At 37.5% G+C, this 14,489-nt stretch overlaps 1 protein-coding gene across 1 annotated transcript in view; it reads right to left on the bottom strand.

Moving 5' to 3' along the window:
• The window catches only part of LOC149541220 (developmentally-regulated G protein 1), a 192,322-nt gene extending 182,703 nt beyond the window's left edge, over nt 1-9,619 (bottom strand). The window contains exon 1 of the mRNA XM_089802231.1: nt 9,341-9,619. The gene's annotated coding sequence lies outside the window, so the exon portion shown is untranslated. The remainder of the gene's footprint in view (nt 1-9,340) is intronic.
• Between the last annotated feature and the right edge of the window lie 4,870 nt (nt 9,620-14,489).

Raw genomic sequence — 14,489 nt, 5'->3', positions numbered from 1 at the left:
TTAATTATATTGTGCAAACCTAGCTTTCTTTCCTTTAGGGTTTCGTTCACCTTAAAAGGTTGAACTTTTGTATTTTGTTTTCATAACTTAGAATACATTTTTTTACCTCTCACATTTCTGAGAACTTCTAAGCTCTGCTTTTTCCGTTTTCTGGCTTCTCTTCATTGCAGGATATTTGCATGCAGGTGTTCTTGAGTGTCTGTGAAGTTGGATTTCTCAACTTCTACATGGACCACACCATCTGCACAGTAGTTGCGACGTCTCCTTCGTAGTACAGTCCCTCACGAAGTGACCCCAAAGATTACATGTCCGACATTGTATCATCGATCGTCCACTCGCATCATATTGTATTCTACTCCGGCCTCCATTGTTACTGTTATTCTTTCCACCCCGTCCGCGTCTATTATTATTTCGATAGCCACCTGAAGTTGCGTCATTGCCCATATTATTGCTATTGTTCGATGCTTCCTGCGTGAGTAACACCTGCTGGTGTCCTTTTGCTTTCAAGTTAAATGGGCACTCTTTCAGAGAATGCCCCACCACCTAGCAGATGTCACAAAACTGCTTCTTCGGGCATGAACCCTTCGTATGGCCATCCTCCTTGCAATCTGTGCACCACAGTTCCCCTTTTACTGTATCTGGATTCTTTTTCAAATTTTTGAATTCTTTCATCATCCGAAGCATGTCTTTCTGTAGTGCTTTCACCTTCTTGTTCGATTCCTCATCACTACTAATACTTTTCAAGGATGAATCATCTGAATCAGAGAATTTATGCTTCTTCTTCTTATTCATCTTTTGTTCGCTTTCCAAATCCATGGCACGAGTATACACATCGGTGTACGATGCCGGTGGTACAATCTTCATTTTTTTTTTAAGGGCTGGTCGTAACCCCTCCACGGACCACCATTTTTTCAGCCCATCCACTGGTTGACTCTCCATCTTTCCGATCAATTCTTTCAGTCGCCTGGCATAGATTCGGACTGTCTCATTCTTTCCTTGTTTGGTGTTGTATATTTCTGCCACTATTTCATTATCATCTCGGAGCAATCTGAATTCTGCTATAAATTCTTTTTTAACATTCTCCCATGTATTAAGTTTCTGAGGACTGGTGTTAGAAAACCAATCTATCGCCACACCCTGAAAGGTTGCTGGAAATTGTCTTACCCAATCATCCTCATCCGTCACACCATTTTCCATCCATATGGTTTCACATGTTTTACAATGTCTGATAGGGTCTACTAAACCATCACCGTGAAACTTGGATAACTTTTCTTTAGGGCCTACCATCATTACTTTCCTTTGATTCTGAGGTACTTGTGTACCTGCATTATTCTGAGCTCCTGTGCTATTCTGGACTCCTGCACTATTCTGTGCTCCTGCGTTGTTTTGGACTTCCGTGCTATTCTGGACTTCCGCGCTGCTCTGGATAACAGTCTTGTTTCCAACAACTGCGTTGTCTAGTGAAAAGTCTTCAAGCAATGTTGTTCTATTCTCTGTCTGTATCCGTTCGTCCGTTGTATCAGGAACGAAGAGATCCCTCCACGCTCATGCTCCCTCAGCACTCTGAGTCGTGCGAGTTGTTCCCCTTCTGTTCAAACAACCTCCCCTCGATATATACAGGTTAAGGAACTCTTCCCTTATTTCCTCCACCAAATTCAAGCATTGTCAAGTTTCTTCTAGCAATTCCTCAGCACTCTTCAACCTACTAGGTGAGTGCACTACCTTCGTCTGTGCCTCTTCACCCCTTTGGTGCCCCTCGGCAATCTGCTGAAGTCTCTGTCTGTGCTCTGCTTGCTGTGTTAAAATTAAAATTTATTTTGCTATACTTAGTTCATTTTTATCTTTTACCTTGTTCTGATCCTTGTTTGGTAAATTCGGCATTAATCTTCATATCATTCCTTCATTCCAGGTACGTTTGGCAACGGCGCCAAATGTTTACCGTACAAGGTAAGAAGTTTAACACATGTATAACATGACTCAATACAAAACAGGTACTTTATTCATGTATGCACTTGCTGATTACATTCGACTACAATGATCCATGATGATTCCAAAGTCCATCTCAAACGTGTACATATACCTTTCTGAAAGGGTGACTCAAGCGTCACACACCCGTTCGGATACTACTCTACCCGTCGGCTACACTATACATTTTACCGACAACAAAGCTGAACCGGATCGAGAAGTGAGGAAAACATTGTGGGCTATTAGAGATGGCCAAAATAACATAGCTGATGCCCTCCAGCAACTTGCAACTAATATATAGCAATTAGCCCCTATTAACAAGAGAGCTCCAAGCCATCCTAGTGGTGGTGGTGGTAGTGTAGCGGAATCACCCTGAGCTGTTAGGGCTCCCACACGAAACACTAACAGGCCTTTAATGCCAATTTCTAATGCAAAAGAAGAAGTCACACCACCAGTGGCACCAAACTTACTACCAGACAATGTTATGGTAATGTATGATGAATGGGATTTGTTTCCTGATCCTATTAAACAAAATATGTCTTTTGTTCAATATTTAAATCAGAAAAGGAGTCAGATAAACAGCAGTAGGATAGGAGACCTAGAGCACCAAACAAAGACTTAAAGCATGCTATGAACAAACTATCACTCCCTACTTTTGATGGCAGCAGTAAGACATCTGCGAGAGCTTGGATTCACAAGCTAGACACGTACCTAACACTTAAACCTACGTCAGAGACAGAAGCCATCAAATTTTCTACAATGCACTTAGAGGGAGCAACATACGATTGGTGGCACCACGGGTTGGTTGCCTAGGATCATGGTCTCATTACATCCTATGAGACTTTCAGCTCTAAGCTGATTACTCGCTTTGACAAGAAGGATATAGAGGTCTATTACAGGGATTTGGCATAGTTACGACAAGGTGGATCTCTAAATGATTTCATTGATGAGTTTCAGCAGATCTCGGTGATGGTTCCAAACATGACAGAACAGCATAAGATAGTGTTGTTCACCGAGGGTTTACAGGATAGATATAGAGGTTTGGTTAAGGTACTTAAACCAAACACTCTGGATGATGCTATTAAGATCACACACGATCTAAAGTCACCCTCTTCGATATTACAGCCCCCAAAGAAAACGTATAAAGGATCCACTTCGTTCCAGACGAACAAAAACTAGCATAAGGCTACACCTCCCAGGATGGACTTTGAGACACGAAATGAACTCAGGAGGAAGAAGCTATGCTTCACTTGCAAAGAGCCATGGACACTGGATCATAAATGCCTTGGCAAAAGCAAGATACATTATGTAGAGGTGCTTTCAGAGGAGGAGGATGAGCAGCAGGAGGGCAACGATGTTGATGGCAGTGATGAGGAAGAGAACGAGGATTGGCCACCTAGAGGGAGGAAGAAGTAAGGTACCCAAGGACAGCCTCCTATCATAGCATCGCTTTCTAGCGATCCCACAGAACACCACTTTCGTTTAAAAGGAATTGTTAGAGGACAGCGTATTATATGTCTCTTGAATACAGGTGCCTCACATAACTTCATAAGCTCATTATCGGTTACCAAAAGGAGGTTACAAATTGACAACATACCTGAGTTTGAGGTTAGGGTGGCAGGGGACGAGAGATTGAGATGCGCAGGGAAGGTGTCAGGACTTCCGATCCATTTTGATGATTTCCTTCTTGAGACAGATTTTTATGTGGTGGATTTAGATGGACTAGATGCCATGTTGGGGAGACAGTTGTTATAGACCATAGGCAGATATACGGTTGATCACAAGAAGATGTAGTTGGAGTTCTTGCAGGATGGCTGACAGGTGATCCTCAAGGCTATGCCAGAAGGGGAACCCAGGTTGATTTCAGCCCACGAGATGAAGGCCATTATGAGGCATGATGACATGGAGTGGGCAACACACTATTTCATTTCCTCTAAGGCTACCTTAGACTCAGGACAGCAGCTTCATATTGACATTCAGCCAATGCTTGATAAGCACCAGAGGGTTTTTTAGGACATACCTCAAGGTATTCCCCTAGACAGACGGTTCGAGCATATCATTGAGTTGGAGAAGGATGCCATACCCGTCATCACGACACCTTATTGTCATCCCAAGCATTATAAGGAGGAGATAGAAAAGACGATTAAGAAACTTCTTGATATGGGACACATTAGACCTAGCTCCAGTCCCTTTGCTTCTTCAATTGTGTTGGTGAAGAAGGATGGCACTCTACGCATGTGTATTGATTACCATGCTCTCAACGAGAGGACCATTAAGAACAGGTACCCAATCCCTCGCATCGATGAACTGCTGATGAGTTACGTGGGGCGGTTTACTTCTCAAAGATAGATCTCAGATCTAGATACCATCAGATACAGGTTCGTGAGGAGGATGTGCATAAGATAGCCTTTCGATGTCACTATGGTCACTATGAGTTCTTAGTGATGCCATTTGGACTCACTAATGCACTAGCTACGTTTCAGTCCTGCATGAACCACATCTTTAGGAAGTAGCTGTGGAAGAGTGTATTAGTATTTTTTGATGACATATTGATTTTCCGCAAAACATGGGAGGAGCACTTACAGCATCTAGATAAAGTACTCAATATCATGGAGGAGCACTCATTGTTTGCAAAAGAGTCCAAATGTGAGTTCGGATTGACCGAAATCCCCTACCTTGCTCACGTGATTGGTGCAGATGGGGTGAAGGTACATCAAGAAAAGATTCAGGCAATCCTAAATTGGCCACCAACAAGGAATGTATTAGATTTGAAAGGCTTTATGGGTCTTTGCTCTTACTACAGGAGGTTTGCTAGAGGTTTCTCTCAAATAGTAGCTCCCCTCACCGACCTCACGAGGAAAGGCGCTTTCAGATGAACAACTAAGGCAGAGGAGACATTTGATAGGCTCAAACAGGTGATGAGCACATGCTCAATCTTGGCACTACCAAATTTCTCTCGACCATTTGTTCTTGACTGTGATGCTTCAGGGAGTGGTATTGGCACAATGCTCATGCAGGATAAGCACCCGATTGCTTATGAGAGCATGAAGGTCAAGGATGGCAAGAGATTGTACTCCACTTATGATAAGGAGATATTGGTTATTATGCATGCCCTAGCCAAGTTCAGACAATACCTAGTGGAGGGCAAATTCACAGTTAGGACAAATCACAATAGTTTGCACTACTTCCTAGAACAGAAGGATCTTAACAAGAGACAACAAAAGTGGGTCAGCAAGATTCAGGCATATGATTTTGACATTGAGTACATCAAGGGTAAGAACAATGTAGTTACTAATGCACTTTCCAGGAGACCCTCAGTAGCGGAATGTTGTGCTATATCCAAGATTTTAGTAGATTGGAAATCTCAGTTGTTGGTTGAGTATTCTAAGAATACTCAAGCATGCCAAATTATGGATGGACAGCTTCAGGACAGCAAGTATAAGGTAATAGATGATGTGATTTTCTATAAGGACTGTATTTACCTCGTACTAGGATCTAAACTCAAAGTAAAATTATAGAAACTCTACATGATGCACCATCAACAAGACATCCAAGATTCTTCAAAACCTATAGGCAGGTTAGGGCAAGATTCTCATGGAAGGGTCTCAAGGACGATGTCCTCCGGCATATCAAAGAATGTTAGACTTGTCACCAGAACAAGTTAGAGCATAAGTTTCCAGTCGGATTATTACAGCCTCTACCCATTCTGACACAGAAATGGGAGAATATTTCCATAGATTTTATTATGGAGTTGACTAGGGTGTAGGTGGGAACTCTATTTCTGTGGTGGTGGATAGATTAATGAAGTTTGCTCACTTCTTCACCATAGCGATAGATTGATCAGCTTCTCAAGTCACTAAGTTATTATCTCAGGAGGTTTTTCATTTACACAGTCTTCCTCGCACCATTGTGAGGGACAGGGATAACAAGTTCCTTAGCACTTTCTAGCAGGAACTGTTCAGATTGATCGGTACGGAGTTGACACCCAGTACGAGTTATCACCCTTGGATAGATGGATAGACTGAGATAGTTAAAAAATGGGCGGAAGGTTATCTCCGGAGCTATTTAGCAGGACAGCAGAGAGCATAGGTTAAGTGGTTGCATTTAGGAGAGTATTGTTACAACTCTTCCTACCACATGTCCATTCAGATGTCTTCATGTCGTGCTCTCTATGGCAGCGAGCCCTTGACATTCACAGACCTGGCTTTGCAAGACAGTAGGGCACCTCTAGCAAGGGATTGGATACAGGGTCAGCAGGATATCCTTAGATCTCTTCGGGAGAACATTCTACTGGCCCAAAATCAGCAAAAGATGTACGTTGATCACTGTCGGACTGAGCAAAGTTTTGAGTTGGGTGAAGTGGTTTATCTCCAATAGGCAGAGTTCCTTGAAGAAGAGTGGGTCTCAAAAACTTCAGTTTTTTGGTCCATATCACATTACGAGGAGGGTTGGTGAGGTCGTCTATGAGCTAGATTTACCTGAGGACAGCAGAATTCATAACTTGTTCCACGTTTCATGCCTCAACAAAGTGATTGGCCAGCATACAGTACCCTCCATGGAGTTGCCTCTGCTCGATGAGGAAGGAAAGCTTGTATTAGTTCCAGCAGAGGTGATAGAGGTCAGAGAGAGAAAGCTGCATAACAGGGCCATCAAGGAATATCTGATTCGTTGGGAGGATTCACCTTATGAGGATGCTACTCGGGAAAGCAAGTCAATCTTACAGCATCTAGCATTGAGATTGCTTAAGGGCAAGCAATCCCAGGGATGGAGGACTGTAATGTCCCCTTCTCCGCGCTAGCCTTAACGGTGCCTAGTTGGTCTATCTTTCCATCCAGATAGGCTAATGGCATATGTTTTAGGATGCCAGCCAATCACAGGAGTTTGGGTTTCAATTGAGGAGATTTAAATGGGAAATCCTAAGGTTTAAGTCACTTTATTTTATTGGATTGAAATGTAAAGTACTTTATTATTTAAAGTCACTTTAGAACAAACTGACTTAAGTGACTAAAAGATGAAATAGTTTTTATCCCACATTGCTAAGATGTTTGTATCTCCCCACACTTCGAGGTGATAAAAGGAAGCTTTTTGCATTGGGATTCACACAACAAATATATATGATTTTTTATAAATCCGAATGGTTGCTTAGATGTGATTGGATTTTTTTAAGGACAAAACCCCTTGAGGAAAAGTGTGAGACTAGACGCAAACCTAGTGCCTCACAGTTTACTATCAGATTGGAGCTCGAGTTGGTATTTGGAGGTTAGGCAAGAAGTTGGCATTATTGAATAACAGTGAGAGAAACTAGTCGATGGATGGTGTAAATCTACAGGTTACCGGTTTGAAGTGAGTCAGGTTACAAGCAGGCAGTCATTCCCAGACCAAAAGTTTGGATGAAGTTTTGGTGTAAGTGTAATCTTCTTCCTCTTAGTTTTACATACTGACAGTGTACTTTCCAGTCAGAGGAATTCACAAGTTAATTTGGATAGACATCTCCCGCATTGAGCCACTCCTACTTTGTTACCCTGCACATGGATATCATTCTTCGGGATTGGATAACAGGCGTCATAGCATGAATAACGATGTCGCTCTGGATAATCATGGCATAGAATATATACTGCAGTTGGCAGCTGTGAGAATGCGGCAGATTATTGAGAAGTGATCATGGAAGGATCTTTGTGTATTGCACGGTACGGGCATTAGCAACAGCATCGATATTACTCTACTTCCATAGCATGAATCAGCTACCCTCAAATCACGGGCGGGTAGGATAAGGTTCCTGTCTCAGGCTGCAGACTGGTTAGGTTTCTGGAGGAGGTGACGGACTGGACGTTTTGCTGCAGGCTCAAACCTATTTTCTGTACTCACCTCTATTACAGGTCTGTCCATCTTTACTCATCCTGCACTATTATAATTACATACCAGAAAATAGTGTAGAGGCTGTAACCGCATTCTCAGATCATATATTAAGGATCATTGATTTGCTGTCATGAACATAAGGTATTACCGTTAAATTCTGAGTCAGTTCTAATTTAATTTTGCTTGAAGTACTGGTATCTTTGACTGGCATATCCCTCCCTTAGCATTGGTTTTTCAATGAAATAGAAAGTGCTGATAACAGTAATAAGTTTGCTCAAGAAACAGGTTACATAACATCTGTTTGATGAAACTCTCATTAGACCAAGCTCAATATTTTTTATCCAATTCAGCAGAGATCATTACAATCCTCAGAAATCTGCTCAGACGAGGAAGAGAAAAATGGTCCTTTTGATCTAAGCTTAATTTAAGTATTAAAAAATGACAGGAGAAAGTAGGTGCCAACTCAGGTAAGCACTAAGAAACACAGAAATAAAATGAAAGTTTGTGCCCAAATGTCTGAGATGTAACATAAATTAAAAGGTGTTTGTTAAAAACAGTAACCTAAGTCCAGATTACCAAACTGCTGCTAGGTGGCCCAAAACATCGAGCGCTGGGGCTTGCTCCTCCGAAGCCCAAACTAGGTGTACTAATGTTCTTAGTTACCCTTACCAACCACAAGGCATAGCAATAAAGTGACTCATGGTCCCTAAGAAAATGTTGTGAATTTATGTGCACGTTATGGGATTGATTCAAGTGTGGCCAGATGTTACACGTCTTAAAACAATGGTCCTACAGAGAAGTTGACAGGTTTTCATTGGCTAGTCCAGTTAAGAGGTGTAGGAGTGTTTTATGTTACAATGAAGATGGGGTTTGCGACTATTGCAACCATATTTTGGGAAGTCCGCAGTGATCAGATGTCAGTTGGAATTTAATGTTTCCCATAAAACAAAATAAGGCTCCACGTTTTCCAGTTTAGATTTTGGTTGTCAAATTGCTCGGCTTGGGACATTTCACGTGACAATTCCCTCAACCAAAAAAGAAGTTGCAGCCCCCTCCATGGCCCGAGTCCAGAATCCTGAAAATGTGGTTCTAATTCACCGTGGGCATCTTTAAAGGCAGCCCGTCACCTCAAAAGGGTTCTTTTTCTCTTAACCATGCAAAGCAAAAAATGAAAAAACGGAAGGCAACTGATTTAAGACAAGACAAAATCGGGTTCCTTTGAAGATACATTTAATGCCCAGTTCAACCTCAAAATGCATGGGCAAATAAAGGCTGATCTCCTGTACAGAAACTTAAAAAGATATCGATACATACGTTAAACTTGATAAACAGATTATTTCGGCCAGTAAAAATCCATAGTATTTCTAGAATAAAATGCTCAGTCAGATTTTCAGATCATTTGAAAATTTAAAGTTTTAAATCAGTGCACATTAATCAGCTCAATCTGCGATAAAGCAGGTGATATTATTGCATAACCCTGAGAGTGTGAAGAAGATTAGAAGAATTAAAAGCTACATACCAAGCTACTGGAGAAATATTAAGTTATCGAAAATGCCCCAAAATTTACAGGATTCCCGAAGTTTCGAACCCGAACATCCGGCGGAATAGAAAAACTTCTAATTATATCAATATTGTACAGGAAGTCTGTAATTTCTATCTGAGATTTTCCAGCAATACAGAGTTCGGGTCTTGTGATATTTTAAGGCGTTTTATATGAATTTTGCATTGGAAGTGTTTACAAATGTCCAGGGATTCTTGTATGAGAAAACACCCAAGTACGTGATGGATTCTTATGTATATACCTCACATTAATTTCTTTATATATATACTAGCACTTGCACTAGAAAGAGGTGCAAGAGGTAGGCCAATAGGTTTTTCTTTTCAAAACAAAATTAAAGAGATGTAAAACAAAAGAAGGATTTCAATTTAGTAATGTACAATTTACTTATTCAGAAATGAAACAACATTAATATTTTATTTAATGTACTACATTTCAATTGAAGAATTAGTTTGAAATGTACAATTGTTGAAATAGTTTGTTTTGTATTTAAATACATACATAATTTGAGTCATATTCATGACAAGCCAACAAAAACTCGTACCAAAAAAGAAAAATGATTTTGAAAAGATGAAGTGCACATGATTAAATGGTGAATGTAATTAGTAAAAAAATTCTCTTGTATCCCACATTTTAATATTTCTTGAGCTAATATTATAAGTGGGACATAGTTATTAGTCTATTATTATTAATAGTTTATTCATAGAATATAATAAAATATTTATATTCTATAAGATATTAATAATTACTATAGGATAGGATATCCTATTAAATATTACTTGGGATATCTAGTTAAGGACATTTATTAATACGATATTTTATGCTATAATATTACATATGAATAGTACATTAATTTGTATCCTTCTACTTAGTATTTTATATAAGTTCCAACATTATTTTGTGAGCTAGTTTTTTTTCTTCTAAAAGTTGCTGAATGATTTCTTGTCTTCAAATTTATGCATACAGGGACATTAAAAAGGAAAGATTGTGACAACCTCAAAAGTGGGCACACAGAGGGCTCCAACATGACACAAGTAGGTTTTGTATTCTTAAGAGAGAAAGTGGAAAAATCATAATATAAATTTACAACAAAAATATTGTCAACCAAAGTTTCAAGTTTATAAATCTTAGATATAAAAAGGACCAAAACTTGTTGAGCTTCCAATGTTCGCCCATTATGATTATGTTATTACTGGATAGAAACACTTAGGCCAATCTATGCTCAAGGCGCTCATATCTTTAAGTGTTTGTTATGAAATTTTCTTGCTCATCATAATAGTCAAACAAGACAAAAGTGTTGTTATGAGATTTTCTCAACCAAGAGATTATTATTCTGTTATTATTAGATGGATAGTTTATAAATGATTATTGTCATTGATAATGTCTATATTACATTTCATCCACAATTTTTATCACACTTTATTATTTATTATTAGTAATGATAAAGAGAAGAGATAAATGTCAAATGATAAGTTGTAGATCAAGTATAACAAAAATTTAAATGATAAGGAAAGGACTCATGTTCGATATTCCTTTGCATGTTGAATAGTCTATCCATCGCATTTCACCAATCAAAATGACACTATAATATTATCAAGTGTGTCAATATTGGCTTATTCATCTATCTAGTAGATGAGAAAATAATAATAATTAGAAGAATTGTGCAGTTTTATTGGTTCTATAGTACACAACATTTGGAACATTTGTACAAATAATTTAGTTATAACAACTAAATTTAACCTATTAAAATATTTATACAAAAATATTGGCTATAGAACAATAACTAATAATACCATAACATTAGTTGCCAATTAAAACTAGAAAAGACACCAGTATAAACAAGTTAAATTGCATACCAAAATTGATCACATAAGGTTGCAAAACATAAAAAACTAAGCCATTGCGCAATAGATTTAAGAGTTAGAAGATAATATCATTTATTCTATTAAAAAAAATACTAATAATTATAAAATAAAAGAATAATGAACTATTGGCATTGATGTATTTCTAATAGCCTTGAAGTTTGTATATGTTGCATCCACATACAAGTTTCTATCACAAATATGTTGATGTATAACCTCCTGATTTCATTTTATCATGCAATCTTTTTTTTAAAGGAATGTTGAACAATCTGAACTTTTTTTATTTTTTAGAAAGCGATTTGTGATGCAAACCACTGCATGAAATGGAAATGATATTCAATCAAATCCAAGAAACATTCCACCACAAGTGTGATGCACATGCAACAAGGGCATACACAACTTAATAGAATACTTCAAAATGATAAAATTGTATCACTTCTACCTTAAAGATAGGAAAAAAAATTAAAAGAAAAGATTTTCCTCTTGTATATAATGCTCTTTAATAAAGGTTTATATTGCCAACAATGTGACTTCTTGAAATTGTTGATTTGGGTTATAAGAGGAACTGTGAGTTCTAGACCAATGTTCATAGAAGAAAGGTGTATACATTATTTTACACCTAAAATTGTCCATTTCACTAAGATATTGATTTTCTATGACCCCAAGGTTAATTATTATAAACCCAAACTATATTGTATGCTTATTATTGACATAGACTCTTGAAAGATGGAGACAAATCTAATTAATTATTTTTTGTTGATATAGGATGTGGACATTGTGATCCCTACTACTTTGAATAGAGGTGTACATGTAAACAAAGATGGGCATCCGCCTCACTAGCCCATTTATCTCACAAAGACTAAAATATAACCGATCATTTCCCAAAATGATAAGATTACATATTAAACACAAATAAATATCTAAGACAAGATGACCATTATTTTTTTTACCAACCTAGTAGTGAATCTCTCCTCATTCTAATAGAAAAAGACTTTGTTTAACCAAATGACACATAATTGAATCCAATTTTAGTAAAAGATAAAGTGACTAAAAGTGGACAACCCTTCATGATGTTACTTCACTCAATTAGGGTCAAAAAAATAATGAACTTGAAATTGGTACTAGACCGAAGCTACTTCACACCCAATTTTATTAGCAATGGGTTTATTAGAAAAAATAATAATAATAATTTCTAATTGTACAATTAAAATGGTCAAAATTTATTGTGGATTAGCATTAAAAGATGCTAACATTAACTAAGTTTATATTAGAGAATCCATATAAGTCTTTGTGCTTCAAAATTTGTATTATTGACTGAAATTCAACCTTGATTTTTAGTAATATTGTATTAACTATGTTTATATTAGAGAATCCATATTAAGTTTTTGTGCTTCAAAATTTTTAATACAATGTCAAACAAAACAATGATGAAAACTAAGTATTATTAAGAATAAAAAGAAAATTAAAATTCCCAAATATTTTCCATTTTCAATCCCAAGCACTATGAAAACCCCATCTATAGCTTAACCAAAAACACTTAGGATGGACAAAGTTTAGCCTCAGAACTGGAAGAAAGCGATGAAATGACATCGACAAAATCATCACCATAGCCGGTGGAGGGATCAATCTAGGCGACATACAAAATTCCAAGAACAACACCAAGAATTAAACTAAAATATATCCAAGACAACTCTTTTTGCCTGCTAATTTCAAAGACTATGGTGTCTTCTCCCACAATGTCATCTATTAGTTCGGCTGAACTGCTTGCATTACTAACGTTCAGGGATTCAAACCCTGGTTCTCCTTTCTTTGGACTCAATTGGGCTTTGCATATAAGTCTATAAAAGCTCACCTTTTGAGTTCCACCAAACTTGAGGCCTTGTGCTTTGCGAATTCCACGGTAGAGGAGGCGACTTTGTGAAAATGGTGTGTGCTTAATGCAGGATATGTGACATGGAGCTCTTAGCAATATAGTTGTCATGGCTGCTCACTTCAGTCAACTGAACTTGCTATACAACTCATCTTCAGCCTTTAAAATGGTTTCAATTAATGCTCCAGATTGATGGTAATATGAACAAAGGAATCAGGTTGATCATTCTCTGAAGACAATTTTGTCTCTATCGAAGGATATTTTCAATTGGAAATTCAATTGTTCATGTTTGAGTGCCTACACCATAAGTGTGATGCTAACTAGAAATAACATGGGGAGGAGCAGAAAAATAGCATGCAGAGGAAGACTGCAATGAATGATGTGATACAATAAACACAGACTTGATGTGATTCTAACATCCAACATTATGTGAGAATCATCCCGAAAACCACAATCGAGAAATGTTTTATCAATGAGCATTTGTTAGTGTGAGACAAATTTTGATTGGAGTGAACTCCAAAGGGAAAGCCTATCGGTTAATTATATACTTTGCACTTTTAAAAGGTGCAAGGGATACAAAATGGCTATCCAACAGACGGAATTGTAATTTAATAATTATTTATAATTTCTAAAGCAATTTTTTGGTAATTTTAATTTAATTTTTAATAGTAGAATAATGTCTATTCCGTCGACTAGGTAGACGGTTCCCAAGGGATACGGTGATAGATTTTTTTTTTTTTTAAATGAATAGATGTAAAATCAAAATAGGGATTGCAAATTTGATAGTGTAGAATCAATTCTTTATATTGAATTGATGTATATACATATGGCAAACTTATTTCAAGGTTACAAAATTCTAACATCTCATTTTAAGCTTTGTTTTGAACTATACAACATTTGAATTTATTTTTTTACTCTAAATGTAAAAGTAATTGGAGTGCTATTTGTGGCCAAGCAGCAAAAACTTGTATGTTAAAGGAAAATGGGATTAATTGATAAGAGGAAGTACACAAGTAGTTCACAGTCACCTCCCAAGGTGACAAGTCAAAAGTGAGAATGATGAAGGTTACGGCAAGGCTTTTCAAAAAATTAGACTATTACAGTTATTTAATTTCTAAAATGAAAAATTTAATCTAGGTCAAATTAGTTGTTCATTCTCTCCATTTGCCCACGTTTAGCTATTCTTTATCTGTTCTCTCTATAAGGTTTTGGTTGTAAGTATATATCATGTTAGGATTAAACCACGGACAGAAAATAATAATTACATGCAAATATAACCAAAAGTAGAAAATAATAGATCACACAAAAAAGAACACAAGACACCAAGATTTAACGTGGTTCACCCAATCCCTAGGCTACTTCCACCAAACAACAAGTC

Source organism: Cupressus sempervirens, chromosome 9 (assembly GCF_028749045.1).
Source record: "Cupressus sempervirens isolate cs-2001-9-10 chromosome 9, ASM2874904v1, whole genome shotgun sequence".
Classification (NCBI taxonomy): domain Eukaryota; kingdom Viridiplantae; phylum Streptophyta; class Pinopsida; order Cupressales; family Cupressaceae; genus Cupressus; species Cupressus sempervirens.
This window is presented reverse-complemented; position numbering and strand designations above follow the sequence as displayed.